Source organism: Salmo trutta, unplaced genomic scaffold, assembly GCF_901001165.1.
Source record: "Salmo trutta unplaced genomic scaffold, fSalTru1.1, whole genome shotgun sequence".
In the NCBI taxonomy this organism is placed as follows: domain Eukaryota; kingdom Metazoa; phylum Chordata; class Actinopteri; order Salmoniformes; family Salmonidae; genus Salmo; species Salmo trutta.
In genome coordinates this window covers 1-13,446 of record NW_021822357.1, presented here as the reverse complement: position 1 = coordinate 13,446, position 13,446 = coordinate 1, and the positions used below count along the sequence as shown (strand labels likewise).

Below are 13,446 nucleotides of genomic sequence, written 5' to 3'. Positions count from 1 at the left end.
CTCATAGACTCCGTCCTCATAGACTCCGTCCTTATAGATGTCGTCCTCATAGACTCCGTCCTTATAGACTCAGTCCTTATAAACTCCGTCCTTATAGACTCTGTCCTTATAGATGTCGTCCTTATAGACTCCATCCTTATAGACTCCGTCCTTATAGACTCCGTCCTTAAACGGTTGAATGGAGGAAGGAGCTGCCCTCCTGTAGGAGTGAGGTTGGGGTGTATAATAGGGCCTATGGTCCAAACAAAGTTCCTCATATCAACAAGCTGGTGTAAATAACTGTCTGTTTTTAACTGCCGTGTCACAGACCGGTTGTGAATAGGGAATAATAACTATAGCTGCTTTTACTGGCTCGGGTTCTGCGTCGTCTGTTAGGTTAACGTTGAGTGAATATAATCCTGGTAGAACGTGAGCGCAGACTTTCCCCATGTGGCTCAGTTGGTAGAGCATGGTGTTTGTAACGCCAGGGTTGTGGGTTCGATTCCCACGGGGGACCAGTATGAAAAAAAATGAAAAAAATGTATGAAATGTATACATTCACTACTGTAAGTCGCTCTGGATAAGAGCGTCAGCTAAATGACTAAAATGCAAATGTAAATGTAGTCAAATGTGTGGCTCCCTGGAAGGTAATCCTGTAGCTGGGTGAATCAGGCCAACCTGACTCCTGCCTTGTGAAGGTGGGCTTTCACACATTTTATACGCAGTGCTGCATCTTACCAGGTCTGCAGAGTAGTCCGGGAATATATGGATCTGTGAACCATTTGTAGTTCAGCTGTCCTCTTTCTTGGGAGCCCTGAATAATTATATTTTTGGTCTGGAAGTAATGCAGGTAGTCCAGCTCTAGGAGGGTTATGCTAGTAATGCAGGTAGTCCAGCTCTAGGTGGGTTATGCTAGTAATGCAGGTAGACCAGCTCTAGGAGGGTTATGCTAGTAATGCAGGTAGACCAGCTCTAGGAGGGTTGTGCTAGTAATGCAGGTAGACCAGCTCTAGGAGGGTTATGCTAGTAATGCAGGTAGACCAGCTCTAGGAGGGTTATGCTAGTAATGCAGGTAGACCAGCTCTAGGAGGGTTGTGCTAGTAATGCAAGTAGACCAGCTCTAGGAGGGTTGTGCTAGTAATGCAGGTAGACCAGCTCTAGGAGGGTTATGCTAGTAATGCAGGTAGACCAGCTCTAGGAGGGTTATGCTAGTAATGCAGGTAGACCAGCTCTAGGAGGGTTGTCCTAGTAATGCAGGTAGACCAGCTCTAGGAGAGTTATGCTAGTAATGCAGGTAGACCAGCTCTAGGAGGGTTGTCCTAGTAATGCAGGTAGACCAGCTCTAGGAGGGTTATGCTAGTAATGCAGGTAGACCCGCTCTAGGAGGGTTATGCTAGTAATGCAGGTAGACCAGCTCTAGGAGGGTTGTCCTAGTAATGCAGGTAGACCAGCTCTAGGAGGGTTATGCTAGTAATGCAGGTAGACCAGCTCTAGGAGGGTTGTCCTAGTAATGCAGGTAGACCAGCTCTAGGAGGGTTATGCTAGTAATGCAGGTAGACCAGCTCTAGGAGGGTTATGCTAGTAATGCAGGTAGACCAGCTCTAGGAGGGTTGTGCTCTGTCAATTTTGGGGGGGGGGTCTGTCAAAGGTCTGAAGGAAGAGGCCATGAATTCTGTGGGATTGTCTCCAGAAGGGAGACTGACCATGCTCTGTTACCTGTTCATCTAGACCAGCCTTACGATTCACCGTTGTCTGTTCTCAACGTGTTGTATTTGGTCTCCAGCTCAGTTAGCCATTCGTCCATGTTAGTCTTCACCGTTTCCAAGTTATTGATTGTTTGTGCTTTGGGTGGAGAGTTTCTTGCAATGTCGTCACTGTTGACTGGAGTTCTGTCACAATTTCAGCACCGGTGAATTTTCTGGGTATCAGACATATCAAAAACACCACCCATTTGTTGCTAAAGCCAGTAGATATGCAAAGTGTGTACTCATTTGGAAAATGAAAAAGTTTAAGGCCAAAAAATATTGACCCTTAGCGGAAAAGGAACACGTCTTTATGTAGCCATGTTGAAATCAAGCCCAACCCAGTGCTCTACTGTTGACCAGAGGACTATGGGCCCAGTGCTCTACTGTAGACCAGAGGCCTATGGGCCCAGTGCTCTACTGTTGACCAGAGGACTATGGGCCCAGTGCTCTACTGTTGACCAGAGGACTATGGGCCCAGTGCTCTACTGTTGACTAGAGGACTATGGGCCCAGTGCTCTACTGTTAACCAGAGGACTATGGGCCCAGTGCTCTACTGTTGACCAGAGGACTATGGGCCCAGTGCTCTACTGTTGACCAGAGGACTATGGGCCCAGTGCTCTACTGTTGACCAGAGGACTATGGGCCCAGTGCTCTACTGTTGACCAGAGGACTATGGGCCCAGTGCTCTACTGTTGACCAGAGGCCTATGGGCCCAGTGCTCTACTGTTGACCAGAGGCCTATGGGCCCAGTGCTCTATTGTTGACCAGAGGCCTATGGGCCCAGTGCTCTACTGTTGACCAGAGGCCAAGGGGCCCAGTGCTCTACTGTAGACCAGAGGCCTATGGGCCCAGTGCTCTACTGTTGACCAGAGGCCTATGGGCCCAGTGCTCTACTGTTGACCAGAGGACTATGGGCCCAGTGCTCTACTGTTGACCAGAGGCCAAGGGGCCCAGTGCTCTACTGTAGACCAGAGGACTATGGGCCCAGTCTACTACTGTTGACCAGAGGACTATGGGCCCAGTGCTCTACTGTTGACCAGAGGCCTATGGGCCCAGTGCTCTACTGTTGACCAGAGGCCTATGGGCCCAGTGCTCTATTGTTGACCAGAGGCTTATGGGCCCAGTGCTCTACTGTTGACCAGAGGCCAAGGGGCCCAGTGCTCTACTGTAGACCAGAGGCCTATGGGCCCAGTGCTCTACTGTTGACCAGAGGCCTATGGGCCCAGTGCTCTACTGTTGACCAGAGGACTATGGGCCCAGTGCTCTACTGTTGACCAGAGGCCAAGGGGCCCAGTGCTCTACTGTAGACCAGAGGACTATGGGCCCAGTCTACTACTGTTGACCAGAGGACCATGGGCCCAGTGCTCTACTGTTGACCAGAGGACTATGGGCCCAGTGCTCTACTGTTGACCAGAGGACTATGGGCCCAGTCTACTACTGTTGACCAGAGGACCATGGGCCCAGTGCTCTACTGTTGACCAGAGGACTATGGGCCCAGTTCTCTGGATGCTTCTTTTATTAGGGTCATAGTGTGATGCAGATCACTGGTCCATGAACCGAACGCCACCATCATAACGTCTACTGTGTAATTTACACAGGATCAGCCATTTAGAGAGGAGGGGGGGGGGTCAGAGAGGGAGAGACATTCTCTTCAACATATACATCAACAAATTGGCGAGGGCACTAGAACAGTCTGCAGCACCCGGCCTGATCGGGTGCTTCTGTCCCCAACCAAGGAGGGCCTACAGCAGCACCTAGATCTTCTGCACCGATTCTGTCAGACCTGGACCCTGACAGTAAATCAAAAATAATGGTGTTCCAAAAAAAGGTCCAGTCGCCAGGACCACAAATACAAATTCCATCTAGACACCGTTGCCCTAGAGCACACAAAAAACACCACAGGTAAGTTTCACAAAGCTGTGAACGAGCTGAGAGACAAGGAATCGTGCAAAAATGATGCTCCATGTACAACGTAAAACACCAACTAATGCATGCAGAGCAGCATTAGGCCGATACCCTCTAATTATCAACATCCTGAAAAGAGCCGTTAAATCCTACAACCACCTAAAAGGAAGCGATTCCCAAACCTTCTGCCAAATGTATGACCACAGATTACACAGGTACACAAAGAATTAGAAAATAAACCGAGAGAGAGAGAGAGAGAGAGAGAGATGACACCAGTTTATTGTACAGTATGACGAGGGGCTGAAACACTTGTTCATAGTGTTAGTGGTGTTATGGCAGGCAGTGTTGATTTGTGTTGTGGTAATTTGACAGTGTTACTACAGCTATAGTGTGTTGTTGTTGATGGACAGTGTTTCTACGGTTACTGTAGTGCACGTTGACTGGCGCTGTCACTCACTCAGGCAGATGTTGTCATGGAAATATTCCAGGAAGTCATCGCACTGCTCCCTGTGGGTCCCGGAGGCAGAGCACGAACACCACGGACCCACATTAGACGTCGAGTTATCCAGGTAGTTAGGCGTTATCGTACTGCCTGGAGAGGGAGAAGGCGGGAGGGAGAAGGCGGGAGGGAGAAGGCGGGAGGGAGAGAGAGAGAGAGAGAGAGAGAGAGAGAGAGAGAGAGAGAGAGAGAGAGAGAGAGAGAGAGAGAGAGAGAGAGAGAGAGAGAGAGAGAGAGAGAGAGAGAGAGAGAGAGAGAGAGAGAGAGAGAGAGGAGAGAGAGAGAGAGAGAGAGAGAGAGGAGAGAGAGAGAGAGAGAGAGAGAGAGAGAGAGAGAGAGAGAGAGAGAGAGAGAGGAGAGAGAGAGAGAGAGAGAGAGAGAGAGAGAGAGAGAGAGAGAGAGAGAGAGAGAGAGAGAGACTTTTTGTCTTTCTTTATTGAACCATTCTCATTTCATTTAAAACTCACCACCCAACCCCCCCCTTAAAAATAAAACCAAAAATACATCCTGTGATTCATACACCAACATCACAATACTCAAAACAATACCCACTCCTATAACCGTATATCCAAAACATCTTCCCCAGCTATACAGACAGCCCCCCCAACACACCATATCTCCTGAAACATCTCCACACTTTTTATCATTTTATAGAACTCAAACTCAACCCTAAGGCGCGCAGAGACCATCCCATTAAACAATAGTAAAGGGTCTGTTATCCCCCCACCTTTGACCCTGTTCCTCCTTGTTAGCCAAATAGACAACTTCGCCTGAGCAAACAGAAAATTCAACAAAACACATTTGGCCTTCTCCTTATTTGAATACCTGTATCCCATTATGAACACCCCAACAGTAAAGACCACCCCCAACCTCTCACACAGACATTCCAACAGAGACATTAATGGAATTAACCTGGTGCACACAGAAAACACATGGTGCACTGTTTCTTTCATTTTACAGAAAGGACACTCCTGCCCAACTCCCGGTTCAACCCGTGCCAGCCAGCTGTTAGTGGCCAGGGCTCCATGTAGAACCCTCCACTGGAGGTCCCCTGACCTCTTTGGTGCTGGGGGTTTGTAGAGCCCCCTCCATCTAAAACCCACCATACTCTCCTCCCCACATACCCCCTGCCACTGATGTGCCTTTACTCCTGTTAGGCTCCTAATGTTCCTCACCTTAACACAGAGGTTGTAGAGGGCTTTACCTCCCACCCCTTCAAACTCACCCAGGCTCGGAGTGTTAAGATCTAACAAGTCCTCCAGACCCCCTTGCCAGTCTCCAGTCTCTGCCTTCACCTGCAGTGGCGGAAAGCTTGGTGGCCCCTCTCCCTTTGGCTGCTCAAACATCCCTCTTACCGGCTCAGACAGTGCCTCCTGGACCTCCTCCAGGAATCTCTCCAGCAGCCTAAGAGACATTATCCCTGTTTGCTGTGCCAAGACTTCCGGGCTTTTCCACCCCTCCTCTCCCAGCAGTCTCAAGTCACCCAGCCTTTTTACACCCCCTGCCATCAGTTGTCTCTGCAGGGTGGCCGACTGGACCGATCTCAAAGGGATGGCTGGGTTGTGGAAGATAGGCTCCTCCCACACCCACAGCCCAGGCTCCACACCCCCTTCTCGTGTGGGCCTTAGCAGCTGCCAGGCCCTCAGCACCCCAGAGTAAAAGTCTGAGAGACCTGCTGTACTCAGCCTCTCCAGCCTCATGAGGAACAGCTGCCGATCCAAACCTAATCCGCCAGCTCTCCTCAGCAGCGCGCATGCTGGTTCCCTCCAGCCAACGTCAGTATGGTACAGCAGTCTCTGCACCGCCTTTAGCCGGAACGCAGCCATCCTGCTCTCCAGTTCCACCAGGCCCTGTCCTCCTTCATGGACGGTCATATACAACACTGCTGCCCTCAGCCAGTGATGGCCCGACCAGAAGAAGTCCACCAGCTTGCGTTGCAGGTCTGCGAGCAGACCGGCGGGGGGGTTGAGGACAGCCAGTTTATGCCACAGGGAAGATGCCACCAGGTTGTTAATTATCAGCACCCTCCCTCTATATGACACTTGGGACAGGAGCCACCTCCACCTGGCCAGTCTTGACACCACTGCCTGTGACAGCCCCTCCCAGTTCTTCCTGACCCACCTCTCCGAGCCCAGGTACACCCCCAACACTTTAAGCCCTTCACAACCCCACTGCAAACCCCCTGGAAGCAGAGGAGGAGCCCTATCCCCCCATGCCCCGCATAACAGAGCTTTGCTCTTGCCCCAGTTTACCTTAGCTGAAGAAGCTCCCTCGTACACCTTCAGACTGGTCTCCAGTGCCTGCATATCTTGGCCATCCCTGACCATCACAGAAACATCATCTGCATATGCTGACACTGCTATTCCTGTCAACACATCCATGCCTGTCCAGCACACTCCCTGCAGTCTCCTGCGTAGCAGTCCTAAAAAAGGCTCAATGGCTAGTGTGTATAACTGCCCAGATAGAGGGTATCCTTGTCTAATGCCCCGTCTCACCCAGACTGGCCTACTGAGCCCCCCTCCCACCTTGACCATGCATGACGCCCCAGCATACAACAGCTTCACACAGGTCAAAAAACTCCTCCCAAACCCAAACACAGACATCACATTAAACAGATACTCATGGTCCACTCTATCAAAAGCCTTCTCTTGATCTAAAGAGACCAGTCCGAAGTTCACATTAGACCCTCTCGACAAGTCCAACATGTCCCTAATTAAGAACAAGTTGTCCGTGATTGAGCGTCCCGGTACACAATATGTTTGGTCTTTATGTACTATCGAGTCCAAGTGGGACTTCAGTCTGTTAGAGAGGACCTTGGCAAATATCTTGTAGTCCGCACAGAGCAATGCCACAGGCCTCCAGTTCTTAAGTTCACACAAGTCTCCTTTTTTGGGCAGGAGAGTCAGAGCCGCCCGACGGCAGCTCATCGGCAACTCCCCTACCCCGACGCATTCACGCAACACGCAAAAGAAGTCCCGTCCAACTATTCCCCAGAATTTTTTATAAAACTCCACTGGGAGTCCATCAACCCCCGGTGCACGACCGGTGGACATCTGGGTTACGGCCTCTGCCAGTTCATGGGACAACAGAGGAACGTCCAAATCATCCCTCTGTGCCAGAGAGAGTTTAGGGAGTCCTGTGAACAAGACCTGAGCACACACAGGATCACACTCTTCTGCCCTATACAATTCAGTATAAAACTCCACAGTCCGCTCCCGCATCTCACCCACCACAGAGGTCACCCGCCCATCAGACAGCCGTAGACAATGCATACCCTTGGCTTCACTGCTCTGTCTTTCCAAACCAAAGAAGAAGGAGCTGGGAGCATCCATCTCCTTGAGCATGGAGAATCTAGCTCTTACAAGTGCTCCCTTTGCTTTAACCTGGAAAAAACTGCCCAGGTCCCTGCGTAATTCAGCTAAATTAGCCTGGAGGCCTACATTGCCTTGCCCCACCATCTGTACCTCCATCTCACTAATACACCGCTCTAGTTCCCCCAAAACTCTCCTAGCCTCTGAGGATGAGAGAGCTGTGTACTGTTGACAGAAAAGCCGAATTTGGACTTTCCCCACATCCCACCATTGGCTCAGAGACTCATAATCCTCTATTCGCTGCCTCCACCTTTCCCAGAAGGTCTGGAAACCTGCGCAAATAGTGGCATCTTGTAAGAGCTTTACATTGAATTTCCAATAGGATGCCTGCCGGGGCCCTGGTGAAATAGACAGCCGAGCCATGGTTATATGATGATCGGAAAACCCCACCGGGAGAATGGTAGCGCCCAACAGCCTATTGCTCCGATTCCTAGACATATAAAACCTATCAAGTCGGGCTGCACTCCCCCTAGCCCCAAAAACCTTCACCCATGTATACTGTCTTGTGTTCGGATGTTTAGTTCTCCAAACATCCACTAGGTCAAACTGATTAATAATATCCCTTAACACTCCCACTGACACTGAATGAGGCTCTTCCCCATTTCTGTCTTTTGTAAAATCTATTGTGCAGTTCCAGTCCCCTCCAACCACCAGTGTCTCCTCAGGCGCTACCTGTGAGAGTTCCTGTCTAAGACTCCCAAATAGAACCCCTCTTTCTCTCCCTGTGTTAGGCGCATACACATTTATAAAGACAAACCCCATATTGTTAATTTCTGCTTTAACAACAAGGAGCCTACCCCTACACACCTCCTTTGAGGAGCAAATTTTTACAGACAGACCCGGTGCAAAAAGGACTGCCACTCCTGCACTAAGATTTGTCCCATGGCTCAACACACTTGCCCCTTTCCACCAGAGCCCCCAATCGACTTCATTCAATACATCACTATGTGTCTCCTGCAGAAACAACACCTGTACTTTTTTTTGTTTTACATATTCACCCAACACACTCCTCTTTCCCGCATCTCTGGCGCCATTTATATTGAGCGAGCCTACCCGTAGAGTCTCCATAAGAAGTGGGAGAAAAGCCAGCAGAGAAAGAGACCAATAGCAAAGCTCAAAAACCCCAGTGTCAGAAAGAAAGTATACATTTAAACAGTGTCCGAAGGTAGACCCTTACGCACTGTTGTGACCCACTTCCTCAACCTAAACCGTTTCCTGGGTGAGAGGACACCATGCCCCTCATTTCTCACAGCATGTTGTACTGATCGTACAAACTTTCTTGAATCAGGGAAAAAAGCCTCAAGATTGACTTTTTTCCCCTTGATCTCATTCAGGAACCTTGTCAGTTCCCTCACCGTGTACTTAGACCCCTCTGCTTGACTGGCTGTCAGCTCCGGGCCTATTGAAGAGGAGTCTGAAAAAAATAACTCCTCATCCTCTTCCTCAGACTCACTTTCCTCCTCATCTCTATCTCCCACCCTGACCACCTGCCCTTCCTCTCTGGTCAGGGCATCTCCCACAGCAACAGGCAAAGTTTCCATTGTGCCTTTAACCACACCCTTTTTCCTTTTCCGCTTGGCACCCTCCTCCTCCCCCCCTAGTCTCTTACACTTCCCCACTGTACTCTCTTCATCCACTGTCATAACCTGACTAGACTTAGCATCCTCTACACCACCCTCCATATCATAGCTAAACCCAGCCTCAGCTACCCCACCATCTCTAGCCTGACAAGGCTCAGCCTCCACTACCCCACCATCTCTAGCCTGACTAGGCCCAGCCTCCACTACCCCACCATCTCTAGCCTGACTAGACCCAGCCTCCACTACCCCACCATCTCTAGCCTGACTAGACCCAGCCTCCACTACCCCACCATCTCTAGCCTGACTAGGCCCAGCCTCCACTACCCCACCATCTCTAGCCTGACTAGGCCCAGCCTCCGCTACACCACCATCTCTAGTCTGACTAGACCCAGCCTCCACTACCCCACCATCTCTAGTCTGACTAGACCCAGCCTCAGCTACCCCACCATCCCTGGTATGACTAGGCCCAGCCTCTGCTGTCTGCATCTCATTACCCCCTGCACTTTGATCTCGATTTCCCCCACCAGTGCTTGTACCCTCACTTTGTCTACGGCCTTTATGTGGGCATGCAAAGCTCTTATGCCCCAAATCCCCACACTCAAAACACCGTAGACTGTCTGTGCTGGCAAACCCTGCATAGAGCCCCTCCCCATGCCTCACTTTAAAATGCACATTTAGCTGTTGCTCATTGTTGTTCAGAAACATAAACACTTGCCTCCGGAACGAAACAACGTGCTTAACAGCAGCTGCCTGAAAGCCTGCCGACAGTACACGAAACCCGCTAGCAAACTTACCAAAACGACTCAGCTCTTTCCTGATCTGATCGTCCGTAATAAACGGAGGTAAATTTGCAACGACTACTCTTGTCGAAGGGGTAGAAAGAGGTAAAACTGGCACCAACACATCCCTTACAAATATTCCGCTAGCAATTAGCCTACCAACCAAATTTTCTCTTTTCATGAACACAACCACAGCTTTGTTCATTCTAGAAGCAGAATGTATAAATTCAGCTCCTACCTGTTCGCCGACCGCGAGCAGAACCTCCTCCACCTTAACTCCATTCTCAGGAACACACCTGAATCCATGCCGTATCGACAGCATCTCCTCCGCGCTAGGCTGAGAAGCCATCGCGCATACCACGCCTTGCAAACCCCAGAAAACTTACTCTGTCCTCTTCCACCCTAACTCTGAAAAAAACTGTGGATACCGCTAAAACAAATATTGCATTAACCGTATACCATAGAAAATAAAATGTAAGGAAAAGATCAAGACAAGAGTCTAGAAAGTTAGTTAGGACAGAGTCCTCACCAAACACTCAAACTCCCAAAAATTCCCAGCATGCAGAGAGAGAGAGAGGAGAGAGAGAGAGAGAGAGAGAGAGAGAGAGAGAGAGAGAGAGACAGATGAGAAATCTATGCAACAATTCAAATAGAAAATGAATGTTTTTACACAGTCAGATGGGTAATCTAACGGTACAAGACCTTGTTGGTTGAAGCAGACTGCTCTGACACAAATATTCACGTTTACTATTAATAGTCTTAACAAATATATATATGTTCTGTTTCAAAAGAACAATTCCCAGAGTATATTGTTTTCCACAGACTACGAATGGGGAATATTTAATGATAGAGGATGAAAGGCTTGTTGAGTTTTGAGACTAAAGCTTTAGTTGGAGAAGACAGGTGAGCTGTGTCTGTGTGCAGAAACACTCTGACCCACAGTGTCTGTGTGCAGAAACACCCTAACCCACAGTGTCTGTGTGCAGAAACACTCTAATCCACAGTGTCTGTGTGCAGAAACACTCTAACCCACAGTGTCTGTGTGCAGAAACACTCTAACCCACAGTGTCTGTGTGCAGAAACACTAACCCACAGTGTCTGTGTGCAGAAACACTCTAATCCACAGTGTCTGTGTGCAGAAACACTCTAACCCACAGTGTCTGTGTCCAGAAACACTAACCCACAGTGTCTGTGTGCAGAAACACTCTAACCCACAGTGTCTGTGTGCAGAAAGACTCTAACTCAGTGTCTGTGTGCAGAAACACTCTAACCCACAGTGTCTGTGTGCAGAAACACTCTAACCCACAGTGTCTGTGTGCAGAAACACTCTAATCCACAGTGTCTGTGTGCAGAAACACTCTAACCCACAGTGTCTGTGTGCAGAAACACTCTAACCCACAGTGTCTGTGTGCAGAAAGACTCTAACTCAGTGTCTGTGTGCAGAAACACTCTAACCCACAGTGTCTGTGTGCAGAAACACTCTAACCCACAGTGTCTGTGTGCAGCAACACTAACCCACAGTGTCTGTGTGCAGAAACACTCTAACCCACAGTGTCTGTGTGCAGAAAGACTCTAACTCAGTGTCTGTGTGCAGAAACACTCTAACCCACAGTGTCTGTGTGCAGAAACACTCTAACCCACAGTGTCTGTGTGCAGAAACACTCTAATCCACAGTGTCTGTGTGCAGAAACACTCTAACCCACAGTGTCTGTGTGCAGAAACACTCTAACCCACAGTGTCTGTGTGCAGAAAGACTCTAACTCAGTGTCTGTGTGCAGAAACACTCTAACCCACAGTGTCTGTGTGCAGAAACACTCTAACCCACAGTGTCTGTGTGCAGCAACACTAACCCACAGTGTCTGTGTGCAGAAACACTCTAACCCACAGTGTCTGTGTGCAGAAAGACTCTAACTCAGTGTCTGTGTGCAGAAACACTCTAACCCACAGTGTCTGTGTGCAGAAACACTCTAACCCACAGTGTCTGTGTGCAGAAACACTAACCCACAGTGTCTGTGTGCAGCAACACTAACCCACAGTGTCTGTGTGCAGAAACACTCTAACCCACAGTGTCTGTGTGCAGAAACACTCTAACCCACAGTGTCTGTGTGCAGAAACACTCTAACCCATAGTGTCTGTGTGCAGAAACACTCTAACCCACAGTGTCTGTGTGCAGAAACACTCTAACCCACAGTGTCTGTGTGCAGAAACACTCTAACCCACAGTGTCTGTGTGCAGAAACACTCTAACCCACAGTGTTTGTGTGCAGAAACACTCTAACCCACAGTGTCTGTGTGCAGAAACACTCTAACCCACAGTGTCTGTGTGCAGAAACACCCTAACCCACAGTGTCTGTGTGCATAAACACTCTAACCCACAGTGTCTGTGTGCAGAAACACTCTAACCCACAGTGTCTGTATGCAGAAACACTCTAACCCACATTGTTTGTTGTAGGTTGAATGGTTTTCTGGGATTTGTCCCAAATAGCACCCTATCACCTATGTAGTGTACTATAGCGTACACCCATATAGTGTACTAGGGCCAATAGGGTGCCATTTGGGACGAATGCCTGGAAGATGTTGTTGTTGTGATTTCTCTCTGTTGAATGGGGGAAACGTTTGGAGACAGACCCTTGCAGCTATCTAGATGCTTCTTTAAATTGACCTCCATCCAATTCTCTCTGGGCCCCTCGGACCCTAACAGTAAGTATCGCTCAGTCTACTGTTAGTTGAGATGTATTTTCTCCCTGTCTCTTTCTCCATCTCGCTTTTAACAGTTGACGGCTGATGAATACACAGCATTTGGTTAAGCCAGGGTTCTCCAACAGGTAGGTAGGTTAGTTAAGGTAGTTAAACCAGGGTTCGCCGACAGGTAGGTAGTTAAGCCAGGGTTCTCCAACAGGTAGACAGTTAAGCCAGGGTTCTCCAACAGGTAGGTAGTTAAGCCAGGGTTCTCCAACAGGTAGGTAGTTAAGCCAGGACTCTCCAACAGGTAGATAAGTTAGTTAAGGTAGTTAAGCCAGGGTTCTCCAACAGGTAGGTAGTTAAGGTAGTTAAGCCAGGGTTCTCCAACAGGTAGGTAGTTAAGGTAGTTGAGCCAGGGTTCTCCAACAGGTAGGTAGTTAAGCCAGGGTTCTCCAACAGGTAGATAGTTAAGCCAGGGTTCTCCAACAGGTAGATAGTTAAGCCAGGGTTCTCCAACAGGTAGGTAGTTAAGCCAGGGCTCTCCAACAGGTAGCTAGTTAAGCCAGGGTTCTCCAACAGGTAGATCATTAAGCCAGGGCTCTCCAACAGGTAGATAATTAAGCCAGGGTTCTCCAACAGGTAGGTAGTTAAGCCAGGTAGATAATGAGCATATGAGGGGAGTGGAGGGTAAATGGATACCTGGTAGGGGGAGTGGAGGGTAAATGGATACCTGGTAGGGGGAGTGGAGGGTAAATGGATACCTGGTAGGGGGAGTGGAGGGTAAATGGATACCTGGTAGGGGGGGGGGTGGGGGGGGGGGATACATAGGTATGGGGTATGGGATACCTGGTAGGGGGAGTGGGTGGTAAATGGATACCTGGTAGGTGGGATGGTAGGTAAATGGATA

The 13,446-nt window shown here is 49.3% G+C and overlaps 1 non-coding gene across 1 annotated transcript; it reads left to right on the top strand.

Annotated features, from left to right (window-relative positions):
• Positions 1 to 422: 422 nt before the first annotated feature.
• Positions 423 to 495, top strand: trnat-ugu (transfer RNA threonine (anticodon UGU)). The gene has a single exon. It is a non-coding gene; the product is annotated as a tRNA-Thr (tRNA).
• The last annotated feature ends 12,951 nt before the right edge of the window (positions 496 to 13,446 follow it).